Below are 23165 nucleotides of genomic sequence, written 5' to 3' on the forward strand. Positions count from 1 at the left end.
TGTCCAGTGTGCCAACACCAACAGCACAGGCCTATCCTTCAGATTGTCCAGGCTTCGTTGCGAAGAGGAAAATTACCAGGTCAAATTTGGCAGATTGATTACATCGGTCCCCTGCCAATCAGTAAAGGCTGTCAGTATGCATGCACTATTGTGGATACATACTCTGGCTATATGATGGTTACCGAGCAAACTTGCCACACAACTGAACACCATTAAGTTGTTGGATCAGATCACGTTGCATTACGGGGTGCCTTTGCAGATTCATAGTGACAATGTGTCACACTTCAAAGGCAAATTAATTCAGGAATATTGTCAGGAAAAGAGTATTGTATGGCTCTACCACGTGCCCTATTACCCTGCAGCTTCAGGATTAATTGAACGGATCAATGGTTTGTTAAAAGAACAGCTGCGCAAATCTGGAGATGGAAGTTAGGCAGGATGGCGTGATCGTGTGTTTGATGCGGTGCAAGTGTTAAACAATAGGCATGTGAATAATCATGAAACTCCTTTGATGCGGCTAATGACTCCTGCTTTACAGATTCAACCCAACTCAATCAGAGAAACCCTATTGTACTGGGAAATTACCCTGAGTTCTTTAGCTCCCTATCGGGCGACTCCAGAGTCAGCAGGGGTAGACTTGCATTCTCATGAGGAAATCAGATTAGGCCCGAGAGGGATTGTTGTGATTGGAACAGGGATTGGGGTACAAATTCCTCCAGAGCATATGGTTTGGATTTCCCCTAGATCTGGCCTAGCATTGAAGGGAGTTCAAGTGCTGGGAGGGGTCATTGATGCCGACTACCAAGGCGAGATCAAAGTCATCTTGAAAAATAGTGGGGACCAATTGTTACCGATCCATAAGGGCGATCGGGTGGCCCAGCTGATTATTTTTCCTGTTAAATTGTCCATGATTAAAAAGGGGGAGCCTCCCACAGTGTTAACAACCTGTGGGGATTGTGGTTTTGGCTCTTCGGACAGTATGGTACCGGGTGCGAAGGTGTGGGTTGAAAGACCAAGTGGCCCACAAGTGCCCGCAGATCAGATGTTATTGTATCAGGCAAAGGCCAGGTTGTCTTAGTGATGGAGCCCTGTAGAAAGAAATGGCTGTATGTGCCCGCAGACAAATATTATCTAAGAGAGTGATTTTCAACACTGATATCTCTTTTCTGGGTTTGCCTTGTAGATCCTGTGTCTGGCTGGTGTAATTGTGGGACTAAATGGACTCCGTTTGGGAGAGTCAAACGGCATGCTGCTCCCCGCGAAACATGTCGCATCTGTGACAGCAATCCATGGGAAACCGATGATGATGAGCAATGATGTCCAAAAGCAGCCCTATGCCGAAAAGCCAGCCAGACCGAAGAAATGGATTTGTGGAATGCGAAAATCACGTCAGGTGCAAACGCAAACAGCGTTGATGCCAGCTATACAACAGATGTCTTTAGGACGGAGTAAATATTTCCCAGTAATTACCCAGAGAGAAAATATGGGGACATATTTGACACAACAGGTACTTAACATTACGCACTTTTGCCTTACTGATGTGCATCATGCAGAAGCTTTGCTGACTACTTGCTTAGTAGCGGTGCAGACACCAGTTCCGGTTCTAAAGCACATTTTTGGCGTCATGCACAATGATTCTGCAGTTCAAGATTCCGATATCAGACAATCCTTTTCAATCTATGAGTACTGCAGGTTTTGCCTGGAAACAGATCCCAAGTGGAGAAACTTGACACGTATTATAACATACAGTATAACTCAAGGCTATGGGCCTCATTAGGACCCTGGCGGAGTGGGTTTCCGCCAGCGCTAATCGCGGCGGACCCGTCCGCCGTACTACGAGTTCCCTTAGCGCCATGGAGGTTTTCTCCGCCTGGTTTTACCGGGCGGAGAAAACCATGGCGCTAAGGGACCTCGTTGTTAATTACGCCGCCGTACTTTACGGCGGCGTAATTAACTCCTTCCCCACTCCCATTATACCCTATGGGGCAAGAATGGGAATGGGGAAGGGTAAAATGGGGATTGGGGATTTACCGCTCCGCCAAGGTCGGCATGGGGTGGTAAATCCGCCAACCCCCATGGCGCTATCGGCGGCTTTCCGCCATGCTCCGCGGTGCATTTAGCACCGCGGATTCCGCCAGGGTCGTAATGAGGGCCTATGTGTGTTACTTTATGACCTGCAATGTAAAAGAAATTGGCAAATGCCAACAGCTGAATTTAACCAAATAGAAAAATCAAACTGCGTTTGAGGAAAGGTTGTGTTCACGATTTCCAAGAACGTGTACCAGTGTGAATAATACTATGTCTTGCAATCATACAGTGATAGCTGCCAGTCATATGAATCACGTAATACTTCCAACAGGATGGCTCTCTCATGTGGCAACATCACATACAATTACATTCCGGATAACATTTCCGGAGGTCCATGTGCCTTAACTCGATTACGGCTAATTATGTTCCCCTAACACCTAGCAATGTCTCAAAGCAAAGGTCAACTTTTGAATCTATGGGTTTATCCCCAGATTGTGATTCACATGTGCATTTGTTATCAGAGGCTGAAGTTCTAGCATTAGCCCTTTCATTAGTGGGAGTCTGGGGTTTAGCTGCTGGGGGTTACAAATCTTTAATTAAACTAGCATGTTTAGTGGTAAAAGGACTTAATCATACTTCTCAAGCATTAGAAGAGTTGCTCCTTGATAGCAAAGTTACTAGAAAAGCAACTTTGCAAAACAGGGCGGCTGTTGATTATTTCTTGCTGAAACATAATCAATCTAAGTGACCATTCACGATCCATTGAAAGTCATATTAGAGGTTTGAGGGACCTCATTTCCCAAGTGTCTCAAGATCATATTGGAATTGGTGGGATTGGTTATTTTCATGGATTCCTGACGTTGGGGGTACACTGTGTTATGCCTTTGCTTGCATTTGTATTATTTTGGCTATTATAATCATTGGTTGTTGTAGTATTCAATGTATTCCCAACTTGGTTCTGATGTTTCGTCGGTTTCAGAGACCGGCTCCTCTACCACTGGGCAATGGAAGATAAATATCCAAGGGTGGATTGTTATGCTTGAGCTAAAACATGGCGCTGATGCGCAGTGCAAAACATGCTTTCAATGTTATTTGTTGCTGAGCCTGGTATACAGGCCTCAGTCAAAGACACTGTGCTGGGAAAGCTGCTGGGATCCACAGTTGCCGGCTGGCACCAGATATAAAAAAAAGGGTTTTGTTATGTCTTGCTCAGGATGAGTTCTGGAATTGTTTTCCATGGTGCTTTAGAAGAAGGAAGCTTTGCTTCTTGGGGTTACTGTCAGTTGACCAGGCTGGCAACCAATGGTCACTCAGCAATGCCCAAGCGCTAATGCCAGAAGGTTTGAGAAATTGCCACTCCTTTTTGAGAAGGGCATATATGCAGAGCTCTGGAAAGGTCAGGTGGAAAAAACACAAAGACCTCAGTCGGAGGGGGGACGACTTGTTCCGGCCTTCCTGTGGGCTGTTCTGCTCTCTGCCTGGCTGTTACCAGGGTCTTCCAGCCGCTTCTGGCGAGATGAGGGATTCAGTTATGCCCATGGTGATGTATTTCCTTTATTTCTCTATCTTTTCTGTGATTTATTTCTGTTTTATCACTTGTTGCTTCATCGCTATGAATAAATAGCTGTATAAGTGCTCATTATTTTGTTAACTGCGTGTCTGGTTGTGAGTTACTGCTCTGTCTACCTGTGTTCAAAGTATTTGCTCTGCTCTGCAAATGTACTGGTGATAAATAACTATCAGTGCACTCTTGGCAAGCAAAACACGAGGCCACTAGTCTTATCGAAGCTGGACTATTGTAATGCTCTCTTCCTAGGCTCATCAGAGTGTAACTTCAGTAGACTCCAGGTCCTTTAGAATAATGCCTTTAGATCAACATTAAACATTCCCCAATCCAACCACATCTCAACTATCAGACGGGACTCCCACTGGCTCCCTGTGAGTGACATAATCTCACTCCGCACTCTAGTTATCAAGCATAAATGTTTGTCAAATACTGCCCCTCAATAGCTGACTGACAAATTCTCTAGAAACCAGCCTGCCAGACCTACTAGATCCTTCTGTTGCACTGCCTCAACATCCCAAAGTACAAACTAAAAACGGCTGGAGGATCAAGCTTCCCAGTTCTGGCTGCCAAATGTTGGAACTCTCTCCCTCTTACTATCAGAGATGAACCGTCCATCTGGTCTTTTAGAGCTAAAGTAAATAATTGGCTCTTCGATAAGAAATCCTAAAAGCCTAAAGGCAACTCACATTCCGATTCCACTTTAACCTACGCAATCTAACATCTGTCACAATGTATTACTGTATCTTTTTGGTGATGTCAACCAAAATGTAACCGCTGGTGACAATTCTATGCTCTTATATGTATTATTATGTAATTCGACCAACCTGTAACCGATGGTCGACAAGCCTGCCTTTATTATGTATTCTAGCTCTATGCTTCTATAACTCCTTCATAAGCTCAAACGCCCAGTTATCTCAGGGTTACGTGTGCTCTGTAAATAATAAACTAAACTAAACATAGCACCCCAGCTCTACCAGATCAAACTACCATTTTAGCTTTTACCATTTCTTCTCCTTTCTTCTGGTATCATGGCATCCTAGCCGACTGACCTATCTTATGGCTGTTCACCTTTCCTGTCCCCCCTTGCAACTGGTTCAGCACTCCTCTGTATTCTCCACTCCCTCTGGTTTTGCTGTGTGTCCTCCTCTCTGCGATTGCTCTCTCGTGCTACTTCTACGTTATTTGGGTTAAGGCTCTCATTCTCAACTATGCCTGTCCTTATACTTCCCTTTCTATGCTGCTGTTTCTCGCACAACACTCTCTCATCCCTTATTTATTTGCTCTCTCCTAGTTCTCCTAGTTCACACGCACTGTCAGTCCTCTAATGATTGCTTAAAATCCTACCACTCCTGGCCTGCCTTCCCTCCCCATTTTCAGACAGATCTGTAGCAATACCCATTCTCTCCTTTCTGACTTTTCTGCATCAATGCCTCCCTCTCACTTCCATCTGACCGCTGGGCACTCCTTCTGTCATCCCTTCCAGAGATGTGTTACTTGCTTCTTATCATCACTTACCATCTGGCTTATATTCCATTTTAGAGCTGCTTGTTCTCTACCTCTGTGTTTCCTCCTCCTCTCCTCGCATGCCTCCAAATGGTTGCACTGCCAGCTTCTGTGATATATTCTGCTGTGTTTTTTCAACCCATCAGGTGGTCTTTTACTGGCACTCTCTTCACCGCTCTTTTCCATTCTAATCTATCTCCTTGCTTAGCCATCTACACTTTCCTGACTACTGCTCAGTCCTCTGTCCTTTTCTCGCACTGCTGAATCCATCTTTGTCCTTCCTTGCTCCAACTTAATCTCAACCCCTTTCTACTTCCCTAGTGTCTCACTGAACTTAGCTCATCGGCAATTACCACCTATTTTTCTTTCTCCCTAAGCACTACTGTCCCTGCCTTCCTTGTCTTCACACCCCTGCTTCCTCTGGGTGGCAGGTTTACTCCACGTATGTGGTGGCCATCTTGCTTATCTGGTTCTCTCCTTCCAGCTTTTTTTCTTTACCTTTCCTTACTAGTAACTGCCTGCATTCTGTTGTACCCCTATTATCTCCTCTCCCCGTTGTGGAACTGTCTTTTGTTCTGGTTCCAGCCTTCTGTCCCTCCATTCCCTTCCACTCAGTTGCAACGTAGACTCAGCACACCAGTGTGTGCCCTCGGTCACATAACCAGAGCTGACTCACCTTTGATAAACCTATATAATGTCGTTCTTGTGCCGTGGCAGATATCACTATAATCTGACCTATCTAGCTTCAATACTGCCTGGTCTGACCTATTGCCTAGGAACACCCACACCCTCTAACCTAAGAATCTGTGTGCTTTGCTTCTCATTTTAACACATGTGTGCTGCCCAACTCATGAATTGTTGCCAAATTGATAACTGCAGTGTCTAGGGCGCCTGTATCCCCATATTGTGTGGTTTGCTTTACCTGTAATCTAAACTTCCCATGTTATAACAAACCTGTAAACTTGCTTTCTATGCTTCACAGTACATGCAGCAATGAATGCCCTCTTCCAAGGGCCAGCCATACACCCTCAACATTTGCACTTGTGTGCTGTCCCACCTTCTCATATACAGCAACAAAAATAAACTCCACTGGCTATGTAAATTGCCCCCTCTCTCTCTGTGCAGTGCCACACCTGTAACCTTGACACTCTCTGCTGTGCTGCATGTTTAATTATGCTTGCCCTATGAAATCAAGGGCGTTGCTAGAGAGGGGTCAGGGGGGTATAGCCCCTGATCTTTTGGTTGTAGCCCCGGATAGAATATCAGGAGCTACAGCCAAAAGACTAGCTAACCCCCAGTCCCAACAGTTTCGACACAAGCGTAGCCCCGGGTCTTTTCCAAACCTAGCAACTCCCCTGTATGAAATACTTGTAATATTGAATAACACAATTATGTGCCCAGGTGCTTCCACTCTCTATCCTAACAGTTGTCTAATAACAGTAAGAAATACCGCAATTTTGTCTTAGCTGATCACTTGCCTACCTAACCCAACCCGCTACCTCAATCCTGTGTGATGTGCTGCTCCTAAACATTTGCTTCACTTGTAATAATGCTTTCTTGAATAGCTGGGCTTTATTGCCGTTCCTGTGCCACACCTCAGTGCTTAACTGTTGTGCCATACCTATAACCTGGATATCCATGTGGTGCACCACATCTGCTATCATGCCTTCTCACTTAACATTTCAATGTTGCTATTCCAACCCCAATGCTTGTGTCTAGATGCCTACACACTCCATTTGTTCTATCTGTTGTGATGATGTATTATATATTATGATGTTGCTCTTGTAGATGTAAGTGCTGTCCTGTACTGTGTCACACAAGTAGTTTTTGCACTACACATGTGCTGTCCCATGTTTTAAAAAATGCCCTTCATATAACGTTTGCATGCCCCTGTATCCCACTGTTTTATTATTGATTGTGCACCATACCCCTTGATTTTGACAAACCCAAAATCCTACTTTTAAAGTCCTGTTTTCAGATGTGCCTCATTCCAATACACTGCAATCTATACCATCACCATCAACAGATCATCTTGATGATGATGATGATGATGATATGGCATTTGTAACGCGCCTATACACAAGTGTTTCAAGGCGCGACGAGGCAGGGAGGGGGGAACAAGGGGAAGACAGACAATGCTCCTACTAGGCCAGGTGTCATTCAGAACGCGCAAGTGCAGGGGTAGGGGGGAAGGGAAAAAGTGCAAGGGGAGGGGGGAAGTGCTGAACAGGGTAAGTAGAATAAAAATAAATAAATAAATAAATAGGGCCAGCTGGTGGCAAGTGCAAGGTAAGTGCAGACAAGTGCTGGGAGAGGGGAGCTGTAGGGATGCAGAGACAGTCCCGCAGTGCAGGGGTTGCCAGGGAGGCAGTGCAAGTGGAGAGTGGCTGGGTGAAGGACCGAGGTCGGTGAGAGTGGCCCAGGTGCAGGTTCAGTACACAGAGAGAGAGGGGGCAATCAGAGCGTTCCACCTGGAATGGGTTGAATTAATTACCAACTTGCAAATCTCCTCCTCCAGTACGTAGGTCCCTCAGCCAAACCAGTATTGCCAACAAAGAACTTGGAGATTACCTTTGAATATATATTAAATTGCAGCAGCTGCTGCACTATAGTTAAGGTAATTGCCTACATCCATAGGAAATCTGAAAATTATATTGCTAATTACCTTTGACTTGAATGATCGATTTGGTGGATCTTTTGCAAAGCAAATGTTTGTCATGGGCTTCCCAAGACTGGACATTTTGGAAAATATGTGTTAAAACATGAAAAACTTAATAATATAGCAAAATAACGCTGTTTTCGGAATACTCCCATTCATTTTCCCATAGAGAAAAAGTCCAAATGTTATCACACTGAAGCTCAAAAATCACTAAACCAAATTGGATTAAATAAGGAACTATTTGTGCATTAAGCATTGAATTAATTTCTGAGACACATATCGAATTATTCCGTCTTACATTTTTTAAAATATTTGACAAGGAACAGGGTTCCCCCTTCTTCCAAAATTATAGCTACCTCTCCAATGGTACTTTGCAGTAAAGAGGCTTTCAGAAATGAAAAGCCGCAATAACTTTTTTCTCGATTGAGCGATTAGCAGAGTAACATGGGGAATCCGAAAACAAAAAGTGCAAAAAATGCTATTTGGAGGAGGAAACTGTTGCAATCCCATCAGGCTAGAGGGGGGAGGGGGAACGAGGAGCTCATGTAAAGATGAAGATTTGGGTTTGGTCTGGGGAGCCAGTTATAGTTCGAACATTTTTGCATTATCGAGGCAATTTCAGGGGCATCTTGCGAGATTACCGCAGTTATAACGGAAGTCGTGCTCGGAAACTAAAATGGGTCACACAAAGCAACGAGCGAGTGTAATTGGCCAGGGCCAGGAATGTAAAAATCATCTGAGGTGGGTGGGTGGACCTAGGGGAAAGAAAGGAGGCCCATGGGGATCTCCTGTGAGAACATTTTAATTTTCTTGCCTTATCATGATAATTAGCGCCAGATTGGCACAGTAATTATCGGTGCATTATCTGGAAATGGAAACTGAGGGCAAAAGATAAATAGGTGTGACATCTGTTGTGATCCCATCAATTAGGCAGGGGGAAAAGTGTCTTTTTGCCAGTGGCCCTGGTCAGTGGGCCGCAAAGAAACCTATTGGTGCAACAAGTGCAAGCTATGGCCACTGGCCATTGCCAAAGGCCATGACGAGTGGGCTTGAAAGAAACCTAGTGTAGTGAAATATACAATGGGCATGGCCAAAGGCCGTGCTCAGTGGCCAGGGCCGAAAGCCATGGCTAGTGGGCCCCAAGGAAACCTATAGGTGGAACATGTAACGTGGACACGGCCAAAGGCCATGGCTAGTGGCCCTTGAATAAACTATGTTATAACAAAAACCTTGTAATTCACTGACGAAATCTTAGTTAAGGGACAGTTAATGTGATCAGATTTAATCCAACAAATCCTTTGAGATTCAGCAGATGTAGAAATTGATAATCAGCTTAATTCTGGGTCCCCCCTGTTACCAAAAAGTCGATAAGCACATATATAACAGATAGGATTCACATTACATACAATAGTAGAGGCCATAAATACAGCTCAGTGGGTTGAGCACTCGCTGTTCCAATCTGTGTGTGAACTTCAGGTTGCAAGTTCGAATAGCAGCAAGGCAAGACCAACTCAGACTTCCATCCTTCCGAGGTCAATAAATGAGTACTAACTCTGGTTGGGTGACATTGTGTTTATATGTGTTCTATTTAAAGTGTTTAATTGTAAGCCCTATATAAATGACACATCATTAGATACTACGGGTCATCAACGGGGGGATGCCGATTTAAGATGATAATCATTCCCACATCTGCTGAATTTCAAGTGTTTTGTTGCTTTAAATCTGTTTGCCTTCGTTTATTTTCAGTGAATATGCATATATATATTCACAGAAACTACTTTGTTAAAGGGATGTTATGGTTAAGTTGCACTAATAAAAACCTATGAAATTCAGTGAAAAAGATTTTTTAAAGGGACGTTATTGTTACAAGTAACACAAGGAAGTAAGGTGGGGATGGGCAATGAGGGAAGGGCACCAGTAAAAGATAAAGAGGGGCAGGTGGACAGGGAAAGATGGTATGTGTGCCTTACATGCTTTCAGGTTCTTGCTGATGTTTGTTGCACAAGTTTGTTGTAATACAGTCCAGCACTTCAGACTGTAGCCGCAAGCAGAATATTTTTTCCCGTTCAAACCTACGTCTTCAGCCATCCTGAATTCCCCAATAAACAAATGACAGTACACATTTCTCCTTGCTGAGGGCCAGTCCCATTGCCCAGGCACCAAAGTAATATCACTGTGTTGTGTACTTACAATTTAAAACTTTAAAAAAATGAAACACAACACAGATTTTCAAAACCATGCTTTGACGTTCTTGCTCATGCTTCTCATGCATATTTGTTGCAATCCCTGTCTAGCAGGTCAGCCTATAGCCACAAACAGATTTTCTTTCCCTTTCAAACCCATCCCGATTTTGAAAAACTTTACCACAGTCCCTGGTGGCCGTGCCCACTTTAACCCCATATCCAATCCCTCGTGGTCATGGCCACTGCCCATGGTGACAGGGTATACCTTAGTCACCACAGATGTATCACTATTTTTTTGTTCCTATGTTATAACACTTTAAAAAAAATAAAACACTGACACATTTGTGAAAGCATGCTTTCGAGTCCTTCCCAATGGTCCTTGCACAGGTTTGCTGCAAATCGATCCATGTTTCATTTTTTCACTATTGTCAAAATGTACGTACACAAAATAGTCATATTTTGACTTCTGTTCTATAGACCGATACCTACAGCACTATTTAGCCTAGGCACCCCGTCCCACCACGCAGGATTCTCGAATCTAGATGTAGCCTCCTCCCTTGTTTATTATATGATGAGACCTACTGCATTTTTTAGACCAAAGCTTGTTGCACACTATACAGGATTCCCAAATACAGGTGTAGCCTCCATCTTTGTTAACTGTATGGTGAAACCTATTGCATTGTGATACCTGGGCCTCTCTCCCACTGTACAGGATCCTCAGATCTAGGCGTAGCCTCCGTCTTTGTTTACCATATGCCTAAACCTACTGCACTGTGAAACATAGGCCTTTCTCCCAGTATACAGGATTCTCAAATCGAGGTGTAGCCTCCATCTCTGTTTAATATATGTGGATACCTGCTACAGTATGAAAGCTAGGCCCATTGGTAAAGGACTCTCAATTCTAGAGATGTACATATATTGCCCGAGCCGAGCAATCTCAGAGCAATCTCGGAGCCTACAGTACGTATATCTTCACACCACTATTGTCACTCACACCACATCTAGACCTTCGAGATCTGCGCATTTGTTAGGCAGAATTATATGCAGTACCCTTTGGGAACACCACACACAATTAGGACTAAAAGTGACAGTATAAATTCATCTTTGGTACAAGCCTGTACTACACAGTAAAGTGGTAGCGATGGCTGAGCAGCCAGACTTATCTCAAGAGTAAGCGAGCAGTATCAATAGTTACGCAAAGGACAGCAATTACTATGATTCAAACAAACATTGACTCAAGGTTTCTGAGTAAAAGAATATACATTTATTTACACATCAGTTGTAAAACATTTTACTAAAGTAACGCAGTTGAAAAATCACACTCTTAATACAATACACCACACCCAATAGATTCTGGACAAGTTAGGTTCAAAATGAAGTGTGAGCAAAATGGCACTCCAGTAATTTAAAAGGGAGGGAAAGACAAAGTTAGACAAGAATTGAGCAGCACCAACAAAGTAAGCAGGGCAATCTAAAAAAGGGAACTACAGTGAGGAAATCAAATTAAAGGGACCTGGTCCAAAGTCAATGAACAAAAGTCTTTGCTGAAGATCACACAGTTCAGGCTAGTTCGCGGTAAGTCTTTGCCAAGAGTTCAGGATGAAGTTGGTCGGCAGATAAGTTAGCTTAAAGAATGGAGAAGGACAAGGCTTTCACACACTTTCCCCACAGCTGGACGAAACAAACAAACGGATTTGAACCGTACCTTAAATGGAGAAGAAGGCTGTAGGTGAGGCAGACGTTTCTGGCAGGTCCTGCTGGCTCTCGGTTCCTGAAGCGACTGTCGGACTGACACGAAGTATGAAGACTGGAGGGTCCTGCACTGCCCAGGGAAGAAACCAGCAGTAGAGCAAAGCAACAAATGAAAGGTGTGCTCCTTAAAATGCAAGGAGGGTCAGTTCCTCCTGGCTATCCGGTTCACTGTAGCTCTGTACAGCAAATTCGACCAGAGAAGGGAGGCCTGGCGAGCAGTTCAAAGGGAGAAGATTCCTTGCAGATCTTCCCTGTTGTTGGAGTCTGAAGATTTGGACCTGCAGCAGGGCTTCACCGGGAGGTTCAGTCGTGGTAGGGGTCCTCTTCTGTCAGCTCCTCTTTGGTTCTCTCGTTCCTATGACTACTCTGCTTTTCCAGCCCCAGAGAGCTGTTTTTCATGCAGTTTCCCCCCATTCACACAGCCTGGCTGTCAATCACACAGCAGGGTGGCTGTCCCACCGGGACAGTTACCACAACCAATCAGATCAGAGTGCAACATGGGTCTCCAAAGGAGACCCTATGCATGGAGTCCTACACCCCTCCCTCACATCCGCTCCCCCCCAGACATACAGGCACCTAAGGAGGGCTTCTGTGCAGAAGCCCGCGAAAGGACAGCGAACAAAGGAACCAAACCTGGTTTGGCGCGCAGAGTAAAACACCAGAAAGTCTTTTACAAAAAGAAATGATGATTAAACCCAGCTGGAACCGTATAAAAACATATATGCTCTAGCGGGTTTAAGTTCGAGGCTACCAAGATAGCCTAAAACATTACCAGGGTTATTTAAGATAACGGCGGTAGGAAAAATTGGGTAGTTACCACTGCCACCAGCCAAGTCTTAATGAAAAGGGAGCGAACAATGCTCCAAGAGAAACCCTTTTCAGAACTCTATTTAAGAGAGTTTGTACTGGGTCTGTGAGTTTTTAAAAGAGACTATTAAAGTCAAGGGAAACTTTACATGTTCTGGGAGACAGTAGTCAGCCCAGAAAATGGAGTCGGAGTTGGGAAGTCAAAAAGACAACCATGTGTCACTGCACTGAAGTTGCTGTGTAACACACAGTAAAAAGAATTCTCCCTAACAGTATTCCAACAGAATAACGACATTCATCACACGCAGAGTGCGGGCAGGTGGCACTAGCTTCCCGAATATAGCTGCTACATTCTGGAACTCTCTCCCCCATGAACTACGACAGATTGACTCTCACTCAGCTTTCAGGAAAGCTATCAAAACCAGGCTCTTTGTTTGAATGTTCCTCATGTTCTCTTGAAAGCTTCTGTACACATTGTTGTTTTCCTGTAAATGTAACTGAGCACTCTGCATTAAGTAACCTCTTGGGCCGCATTCATGTAACCCTGAATCAAGCCTTCATACATGTCCCTCATAGCGCCTCGATGCCTTCGGCTGTAGTGCGCTTTATAAATTCAAAAATAAATAATAAATAAACTAGTGTGGACACAGGCCGCAGGCACGGCCAAGCATCCATGCACGATAGAATACGGCTACGGCAAGGCACAACAGGTCTATTACACACATAGCTGTCCAGACTGAAACACTTGACATACCTCAACACCTCTGCCACTAGCATACAGCGGCCACCGCCTGAAACGAATCCAGAATAGCTGACCTCACATAGACTCTCTCAACAATAGCAATCTATCGCTAACCCTCAACAGTACCCATCCATGTTTCTGACCTCTCTTGGGCTGCTTAGTCAAGCCTTGTCAGCCACCCAAGTTCTAGAACGGCGATATGCACACCTGCATCTCCTAAGCTAAACTCCCTAGAATTTCCAACCACACTGACTACGGTCAACAAAGGCGTTCAACCAAGGAAAAAGCACCTTGAGGCCACACAAGTGTGGAGAGAGCGCTATATAAATAACCAAATACAATACAATACAATATAACTTACTATATCTTGACAAAGTCCATTGTACCTACGTTATAACACTTTTCAAAAAATAAAACAGCGACACATTTACAAAACCATGCTTTTGGTTCCTTGCCAAATCTCCTTGCACAGGTCTACTGCAAATCGATCCATGTTTCATTTTTTCAAAAGTGTCAAAATGTACATACACAAAATAGTCATATAACTTAGCCATATGTTGACAAAATCCTTTCAACCTTGGCACAAACATTCAAGGCTGGATTTAAAATGTTTCTGCTAACTTTCCTGCAGATTCGTCAAACAGCAACAAACTTATAAGCCATCTGAAAATGTTGAGACCCCCATCTAATTTTGTCCCCTCTTAACAGAATCCCACCAAACTTTGCAAACACATTGAAATCTCGGTGTAAAAACTCTTTGAAACTTTTGTGCAGATTTGTAAAACACCACCAAATTGATGAGCCTCTCAAATATTTTCAGACCCCCTTCTAATTTTGTCCCGTCTTGGGGAAACAGCACCAACCTATAAAGACCCATTCGGGGAAACAGCACCAAACCTATAAAGACCCATGCAGGTCTAAAATGATATTGCAAAATTTCATGCAGTTTTATTGAGTGGCATCAGTCATAAACCATCCAAAAACTCCTTTTCCCCAACCCTATTATGCAGAAATATGCATGTATGCCCCGAACATCTGAGATATCCTCTGACATCAGAGAAGAAAAAGCACCCGTTTTTTGTCTTTTTATGGCCATATCCTATCCTCAACACCCCTCACCTCTCTAGACACAGTATATGTTTTTACCGCGATGTAGGCGGACTACAGGCAAAGTTTGCAAATCCAACATGGTGTCCGTTTGAAATGTTTTGACACACCACACGCTTTGGAACATCCAATCAGAGGTTGTGTCTGATGTGCGCGGACATCACGTCGCCCCCTAATTGGTCAACGGGGATGCTGCGGTCCGAATAGAAAAGTGCACAGAAGACGGAACCCAGATATCACTTATTCTTTTTATCTACTTTTTAGCCGGTTTTAAAAACACTACGGTATGGATTTACACCAAGTTTATAAAAGCACACTTTCGGGACCAAGCTACTGCCCTTTGTGCACTTTTGGTGAAAAACCGTCCAGCGGTTTGGGCTGAAGTTGTGAGCAAAATATATTTTTCCATTGCGCCTATAACTTCAAGCCCCTTGACGAGACTGCACCAGACTTCGCAGAATTATTTTAAGAGGGTCATATACTGTTTCAGCAAGATTTGGTGAGGATTCATCCAGGAGGGCAAAGTTATAGCCACCCAAAAAGTGCTCTTCCTATGAGTTGAACAACTTAACCATAACTACACGGCCGCTACTGCAGGGTGTGTAATATCCATATATATAAACAAATATTGATAAACATGCTTAAACTAGCTGAAATTGAGGTAAAATTACAAACAGTCAGGATAGAGAGAGGACGAAATAAAACAACGTAAGCAAAGAAAATTCTTCAGAGAAAAAGAGGATTATGAAATGGGCAGTGTACACCTTTGCCAGACTTTTTGATAATCTCAGAAAACAGTCCAACCTTACAGGTCTCCCAGTAAATAATCCAGCAACGCAGAAGCCAGCACCTTAGAGTCTGATGCACAAAGCAGTGAAACTGAAGAACCTCGGGTAAAATTATTTTTTTATAGGAAATTAGACATTTGTGACAGGACAGAAGAACAAACCACAAGAAAAAGAAACAAGGGGCAGAGGGCAGGGTCACGGATATGGCCCCAGAGGAAGACAAAATCAAGGTGAGGCAGAAGGGTCCAAAAGAACAATAGATCTGGAAAACAGATGTATATACAACCAATATTGCTAAACAAAATGTAGTTCTTAATCTGTCTAATCTGACATTAACTGATGGTTAGCTCAAGGTTTTAAGTTTGGGGCTCAACTTTTGTCCAACATCCCAGTTATGTCAACACCCGTATTTACTTTGTCAAATATGAGAAAAGTACGGTTAAAGAAATTCGCCCACACAAATCGACCCAAAGTGCTTAGACATACAACTCAAGAGGGAAGAACGGATATTACAATTCAGGAAAAGGATGTGGTTGCAGACTTAATTCATTTAGGTATAGCATACAAGGATGATGAGGTCATAGACAGTATTAATTGTGAGGAGTATGATATTACTGTGGATTGGCTTAAAAAACAAAACTCAAAGTAAAATCAAAGTTCAATCCTCCCTCCCAAATGGGTAGCAACATCCAAACTTTGCAAGAGTTGATACTCATTGATCTTAAAAAGATGCAGAAGAGGGAGAGCCAAAGACATGAAGGCAATCTTACCAAGAAGGACCTCAAAATGCCTGAAGACATGAAGAGCATGAAAGAATATATCATCAAACCATCTCACAAAGGACGGAATATAGCCTTCATGAATAAGGTGGACCATATTAAAGAAACTTACCACCAATTGAATGACCCCATTTGCTATGAAAAACTAGAAACAAACCCCTTGCACAATATGGAGAGGCAGGTTGATGCATTTGTGGAAAAATGGATAGATAATGGTATTTTGGATGATGACAAATAATGCTTGTCCCCTAAAAAAACAATAATAAAAGGTACATACAAACGTTAAAAAGAACCTGGAAGACGCATTGTGACACTAACAGGAGCACTTTTGGAGAATATGTCTAAATACATTGATGAAACTCTACATTCATTTGTATCCAGCCTACCCGAGTATTTGAAAGAGACCTAGGATCTTTTACAGAAAATCAAGAATTACGATAGGAACCTGAATATATGATGACTACCCTAGATGTGGTTTCCCTCTACACTTTGATTGGGCACGATTTCGGGAATGAAATCTTGTAAACATGTTCTGAATTCTCACTCTTTGAACTATCTCAGTCACACAGAGATGATTTTGATATGCTTGACTAACAATGTGTTTAAATTTGATGAGCTGTTTTTTAAACAGTTGCACAGTACAGCCATGGGCACCATCTTTGCTCCACAGATACAAATCTTACTTTGGGTTGGTGGGAGCAATCCTTGGTTTGGTCAGAGGAAAATGCCATATATACAGAAAAGAGTGGTGTTCTGGCTGAGATTCATAGCTGACTTGTTTGTGATATGGCATGGAAGTGGTGCAGAGGAGATTGAATTTCTTGGAAAACTTAACAATAATACATGCAAGCTTCGATTTACAGAATCTCATAGTAGAGAATCCATGGTATTTCTGGATGTCATTGTTAAACTCAATAATGGCTGTCTAAATACATCTCTGCATAGGAAAATCACAGGTATCAAACATTCATTTACATGCAAGCAGTTGTCATTTAAAAAGTCTCATTTGGAGCATTACATATGGCGAATTCATTTGCATTAGAAGAAACTGCTCTGGTCTGGAGATGCATGACGAGGAGAGGAAAATCACAGCATGGAGGTTCTGTTACCAGGCCTATCCTAAAAAAGTGATTGAAAGAGCATTTCTAAAGGTATGGGAAATGAATAGAGATGGCCTATAATCCTCTAGTGACCAGTTACCTGCACATGAGGAGAAGAACATAACAGTCAGGTGCATAATGTGTTTTGCCAGAGCTGCCAAAGATATAAGAGAAATTCCTCGAAAAACATTGGCACATCCTAATGTTGGACATAAACCTTGCACCCTTAATGGATAAACAAGCAAGCATTAGTTATTGTAGATCAATATCTATTAAACACATGCTTGTGTCCAGCTATATGAGTTGTGAGACTGGAACAATAGGCAGTAAATGGCTGGGAGCATCTGGCATGGGCTTTCAGAAGTGTATGAAATGTAAAATCTCCAAATTTGCACAAGACACAACCCAGTACACTCATCCCATTTTGGGACATAAAGTGAGAATAGGCTCGAAAATAACATGTAATACCCAGTTTATAGTACACGCATTGATATGCTCCAAGCTAGCTGCTATTTGCTTTACATCCTTGTTGGGTCCTGAAGAGCCAAAGGAGCCGTGGGGGACTGTAGGTCTCAAGAAGACCTCCTCTGCTGTGGTGTCCCACAGGGGTTCAGTGTGTCACCATTGCTGTATAACATCTACTCCAAGCATCTTTTCGATCTCTTGGACAGCCTGGGTATTAAATAAGCAAACTACACTGACGACACCCAGATTATTCTGGAACTATCGGTCGCCTACGAGGCAGATTTGCATCTCATCATTGGGGTGTTTGATACCATCAAAGACTGGATGGGGAAAAACTCCATGGCATTGAACTACAAAAAAAATTGAGCATCTAATTATTGGAAGCCCAGCTAAACTTAAGTCTCTAGGACCTCAATATGAGGGCTTCCTGGGATTTTTGACTGCCACCTTGATTTTAAGAAACACATCTCTGATGTGACCTCCAATTGCACTTATATGACCCAGCTCCTGTGGGAGATTCGGTCCTATCTGTCAGAAGACAACAGGGCTTTGTTAGCCCCAGCAAACATTAATTCCAAGCTTGACGATTGCAACAGGCTCTTGGTTCGTACTACACAGGCAAATGTTAAGAAATTGCTGGTTGTTCAGAATGAGGCCGTTAGAGCCATCTGTGGCATCAGACGGCAATATCACATCTCGGATGCCCGGAGGAAACTACACTGGTTTCCAGTACACCAAAGAATTCATTTTAAAGCCTCCTGCATAGTATATAAATGCCTTGCAGGTAATGCCCCCAGTTACCTCAAATCACGGAATAGCAGACTGCTGTGCAGACGGACCTTGTGGTCTAACAATAGGGATTTACTCCTGCAACCTTGCACCAAACTTAAAAGGTTTGGGGACCTGAGCTTCAATGCTTGGGGCCCAGGGTCTGGAACAACCTACCCCTATCAATCAGGCAACTTCTTTCGCTGGCACAGTTAAAAATAAAGCACTAAAAACCTATAGATTTGATGGTGGCGGAACCTAACGTTCATTCCCCACTTCGTATTTCAGTTTCGACATAGTTCATATGGCTTTTACTGCATCTACAATGATTTATGTTTGCATTGTCTGTCAGCGCTCTGAGGCCTGCAGGCGAGTTGGCGCTTAACAACAATTCTATAGAATAGAATAGAATATGCCTGTGTATGAAATGTTATATTGGCAGCACGATTTGTAAATTAAAGATTTAGATTCTCCAACACACCAGAGCGATAAAAAACAATGACCAGGCACACCTCATGGCAAAACATTTCCAAGAGAAACATAATGGCCAGGTAGAGGGTTTAAAATTCTTAGGGGTGAAAAGCATAATGATATCCCCAAGAGGTGGTGACAGGCAGTTGCTGCTCAGACAATGTGAAACCAAATGCATTATAGATTTTGAAATTCAATATCCAAAAGGCCACATCATCGATGAAGAGCTGTACACTTTGTTGGCAACATAGCATTTTTCAATATTTTTTCTAGATCTCACTTGTTTTTTCTGATTGGTAGTTTATGTAAATGGTTGTCAATTACATTTCTGCAAGGGGATTTCTGCTTATTTGAGGTTGGTTTCCTTCTCTTCTTGGTTGTTATTTCCTTTCTGTTACAGTACAGATTCTATTGATTCTCTCTGAGTTTCCTTCTTCTTTTTCAATATATTTCCATTGCATCACAATTTCATATTGCCGTTATTTCGCATTACTAGATGCTCAAGGCCTGGGTTTGTACATAGCACTCTTCGGATTATTGATATTTGGAAAGTTTTTTTTTAATACAAGTATTTTGACACATTGGCCCTCATTAGGACCCTGGCGGTAAGGGGTTTACGCCAGCGTTAGCTGCGCCGACCCCTTACCGCCAACTACGAGTTCCCAAAGCGCCATGGTCACTTTTACGCCCGCTTTTTGCGGGCGTAAAAATCCATGGCGCTATGGGACCTTGGTGTTAATTACGCCACCGTAATGTACGGTGGCGTAATTAACGCCTTCCCCACTCCCATTGAGCCCTATGGGGCCGAAATGGGAATGGGGAAGGGTAAATGGGTCAATGGGGACTTACCGCCCCGCCAACCTCGGAATGGGGCGGTAAGTCCGCCATCCGCCATGGCGTAAACGGACTTTACGCCATGGCGGAAAAGTCAGTCGATGGCGGAAAAAATCCGCCAGGGTCGTAATGAGAGCCATTGTCTAAACTTAGCGTTGTAGGACCAGTGTTCCATGATAGGGAGATCGGCATGAAGTTTCACTTGTAGATTACATGCTTGGGAACTAGTTGCAATTAGCTCTCCAACTAGTGTGAGAAGTAAGATTAGCTCAAGGCATCTCCTGCAGGTTACGGTTCAGTGCCTGGGGTTATGTTAGAGAGCAATGTGGAACAATAGGATGGAGACCACCTTACATTTTGCATAACTTTGTGGTCACTAGAATCCTGCCAGCATTATAGACCTACAATCTGGCATGGACTTTGGCCGTTTCTATAAATAAATTCACTAACGTATTGGCACAATTGAAAGTGGGAGCTTGAACTATGCATTCGGACCATTTCTGGCCAGTATACGCAATACATCTACTAAGAAGGATCTTAAATTACATTTCTAATGAAGAGAGTTTTAGAATGTTTTTGGACATTCAAGCCAGGCACTGGTCATTTTAAACTACTGTTTCAACTGCACTTTTGCACACAGAGCAAGTTTGCACTTAACAGCTGGAGTATGCATTCTTAATGCAACATACAACTAAGTCTGATTTTGTCATTCAAGCCAGGCACTGGTCACTCCAAGGTACATTGTCCTTTTTGCACAAATTATTTTTTTGCACTATCTATGTCAGAATAGGTGTTTACATTGCAATTTTGCACAGAACACAGTGGCCCTCATTACAACACCGGCACTAAACCATGGCGCTATTAGCACCATGGTTGGTGCCGGTGTTGTAACGGGTCCGCCATGGTTCAATGGGGAATTACCAGCCCATTCCAAGGTTAGTGGGGCGGTAATTCCCCATTGAACCATGGCCCTTTCCCATTCCCATTTTCGCCCCATAGGGCTCGATGGGACTGGGGAAGGCGCTAAGTACGGTACCGCAAATTGCGGTACCGTACTTAGCACCAAGGTCCCTTTGCGTGTCCATACTTTAACGGCTGGTGTAGACCAGCCGTTAAGGTCGGGTCCCGCAAAGGGACCTCGTAATCAGGCGTTAAGGGTTTAATGGCGCCGGCACCTTTTACGGCGCCGTTAAACCCTTAACGCCAGGGTCGTAATGACCCTCAGTCACTTTAATATAATGTGCATGTGGATCGTAATGCTGTACATTTTAATATTCATATTAATATCATATGTAATTAAGATGGAGATATGGGTAATGACAGAACCACTAATACTTAAGAAATGACATCAACCTCTAATTCTACTTTGAAGTAATACATGTTTCCATGATGAAATTGGTGCTTACATGGCAATGTTGCTTGGTATCCAACCCCTATAATATAATATGAAATGTTGTAACATGGCAGTCATGAGAAACCCAGTAACCACGAATGGATGTGTGGTATGAACACCGAAAAAGGACAAGTGCATTTGGACCATAGAGTATGAATATGCATATATGTTGTGTCCAAACATTCAAACAAATGTGTGATCAAGCACCAGAAAGTGGCTGTAATGCTGAAAATTCATTGGAGGGACATGGCCTCCATGTTCTTGTCCTGTACTCCTTTTATCCATGTGGGACTCCTGACAGTGAAGCTCTTCCTCTTTTTGGTTTGGTGAACAGATTCTTGGGATACCCTTATGGCACCCATAGGTGGGGGTACAACCCTGTGCCCCTAGTGTATGTTTTTGGGCACCTGTGTGTGGCCCACAGAGCAGGGTATGGGCTTGTGGCAGCTCCATTCTGAGTTTGACATGTGCTCTGAGTGTCCTCCATTTTGGGATACCCAGGCCCTGCCATTGGAATTAATTGATTTCTGATGGGAGACAATATGGCCCCTGTGGCTTCTTGCTTTCTTTTGCATGTTACGTTGTTTTCCCAAAGTCCTGGGAAGCTCTGACTCTGTCCCTTCCCCTGACCGGCTGTTGGGTGGAAGTTCCACATATGGTATTGTGGGGAAGTGCAGGGTAGACTGGATGGAGCCTTTCCAATGACTGTCTGTTGTAAGTACACCCTTGGGGTGGGACGTGGGTGAATGGAGTGTGTGACCAATATACATTTCATGTTATGGGTGTCTGGTTTCTAGTGTGTGACACAATGAATGAGGCAGCCCTGACCAAAACGGGTATAAAGTGCTGAATAGCTGGCTGCTTGTCCCAATACACAATCCTTGTTGTGAGTGTCTGGATGGAAAAGAATGGCCTGAATGCACTGTGGGCCTGATTGGCTGCCTGCCAACTGAATGCCCTTATGAATGATTGGCTGCCATGTCCTGACTCAGCAGTGTGAATGAGAGACAGAACAGTATATCTGGGGACCTCTCACTTACTGGAATTGTTCAAAAGTTGAAACTTGATGCGTAACCTTGAAGCCCAGCTGGAAGAAGAAGGCTTTGCTGCTGCTTTCCTTTGATGCAATCAAAAGCTGTTGTGTCTCCAAGAACTGATCCAAGAGAGGACCTGGCTAGGAGACCTCTTCCCATGCTACGAGAGAACATTATGCACCAGCTAACCTTCAGAAAGGCTCCATGGACATGAGTCATCGAAAGGCTGCCGACCGGAGACGGGGCCCGCCAAGGAATCTAAAGCAAAGTGTCAGGACGTCGAGGTCATCGACGACCACCACCGTCGACTGAGATTCAGAGGACCGTTGTAACCACGTTGACCGGAGCCACAATGATCCATTGCCTAAGGAACTTTCAAATTAAGGACTCCCTTGCTCATCACTGTCGACCGCTTTGTCACACCAGACAAAGTCAAGGTCGTTGCCGAACCAAGGAGAATCCGCCGGTGGGTTTCCCACCACCCGAAGTCCACAAAGATGCCAACAAAGATCTGAAAGCCAGCTGTGGTTGATTCTCGATCGCTAATGCCGAACGCCGATGACCCGATGCCCTTGCTGGGCCTACGTTCTTCATTGACTCTTTGCGGCAACAAACCCTTGTCATCGAGGTGCACCGCATGCCACCTCTTCGCAGGACGTCCACGACCGATCATTGACGAGCACCGCAAGGACCAAAGCTGCCCTCTCAATGACATTGTTGACCTTTTCTCCATGTGTTACATATCGGCCCAGACCTGCAGTGCCTCCCTTTTCTGGTAGCTGTATACAGAGGCAAGCGCGTTCCAGAACTTTGTTGTGGCTTAGGTATCGGTTGCCATGGCACCTGACCGTGCAGCAGAGGAGGCTGCATCAGCTAAGATGTCCCGTGCGCAGAGAACGCGTAAGAAGGCCCCGCACTCCTGCACCATAAAAGCCAAAGCAACTCAGCAGCTTGTTGCTGCTAATTGTGGCATTACGTTCCTTCGGTTCCATCCTGCTCCAGTGCTTATTTCCTTTTCCTCTTGATTACTTGACTTCCTGGCGCTTCAACCCACCTTTTGTCTTTTTGGATTGTCACTGCCTTTTCCTCCAGCCTGATTGATGAACTCTGTTGCTGACTTCGGACTGTCCTTGGATTGCAATTGCCCTTTCCCCCAGCCTGATGCGTGAACCCTGCTGCCGACCT

The sequence above is a fragment of the Ambystoma mexicanum genome, chromosome 4p (assembly GCF_040938575.1).
Source record: "Ambystoma mexicanum isolate Mex_15411 chromosome 4p, UKY_AmexF1_1, whole genome shotgun sequence".
In the NCBI taxonomy this organism is placed as follows: Eukaryota; Metazoa; Chordata; class Amphibia; order Caudata; family Ambystomatidae; genus Ambystoma; species Ambystoma mexicanum.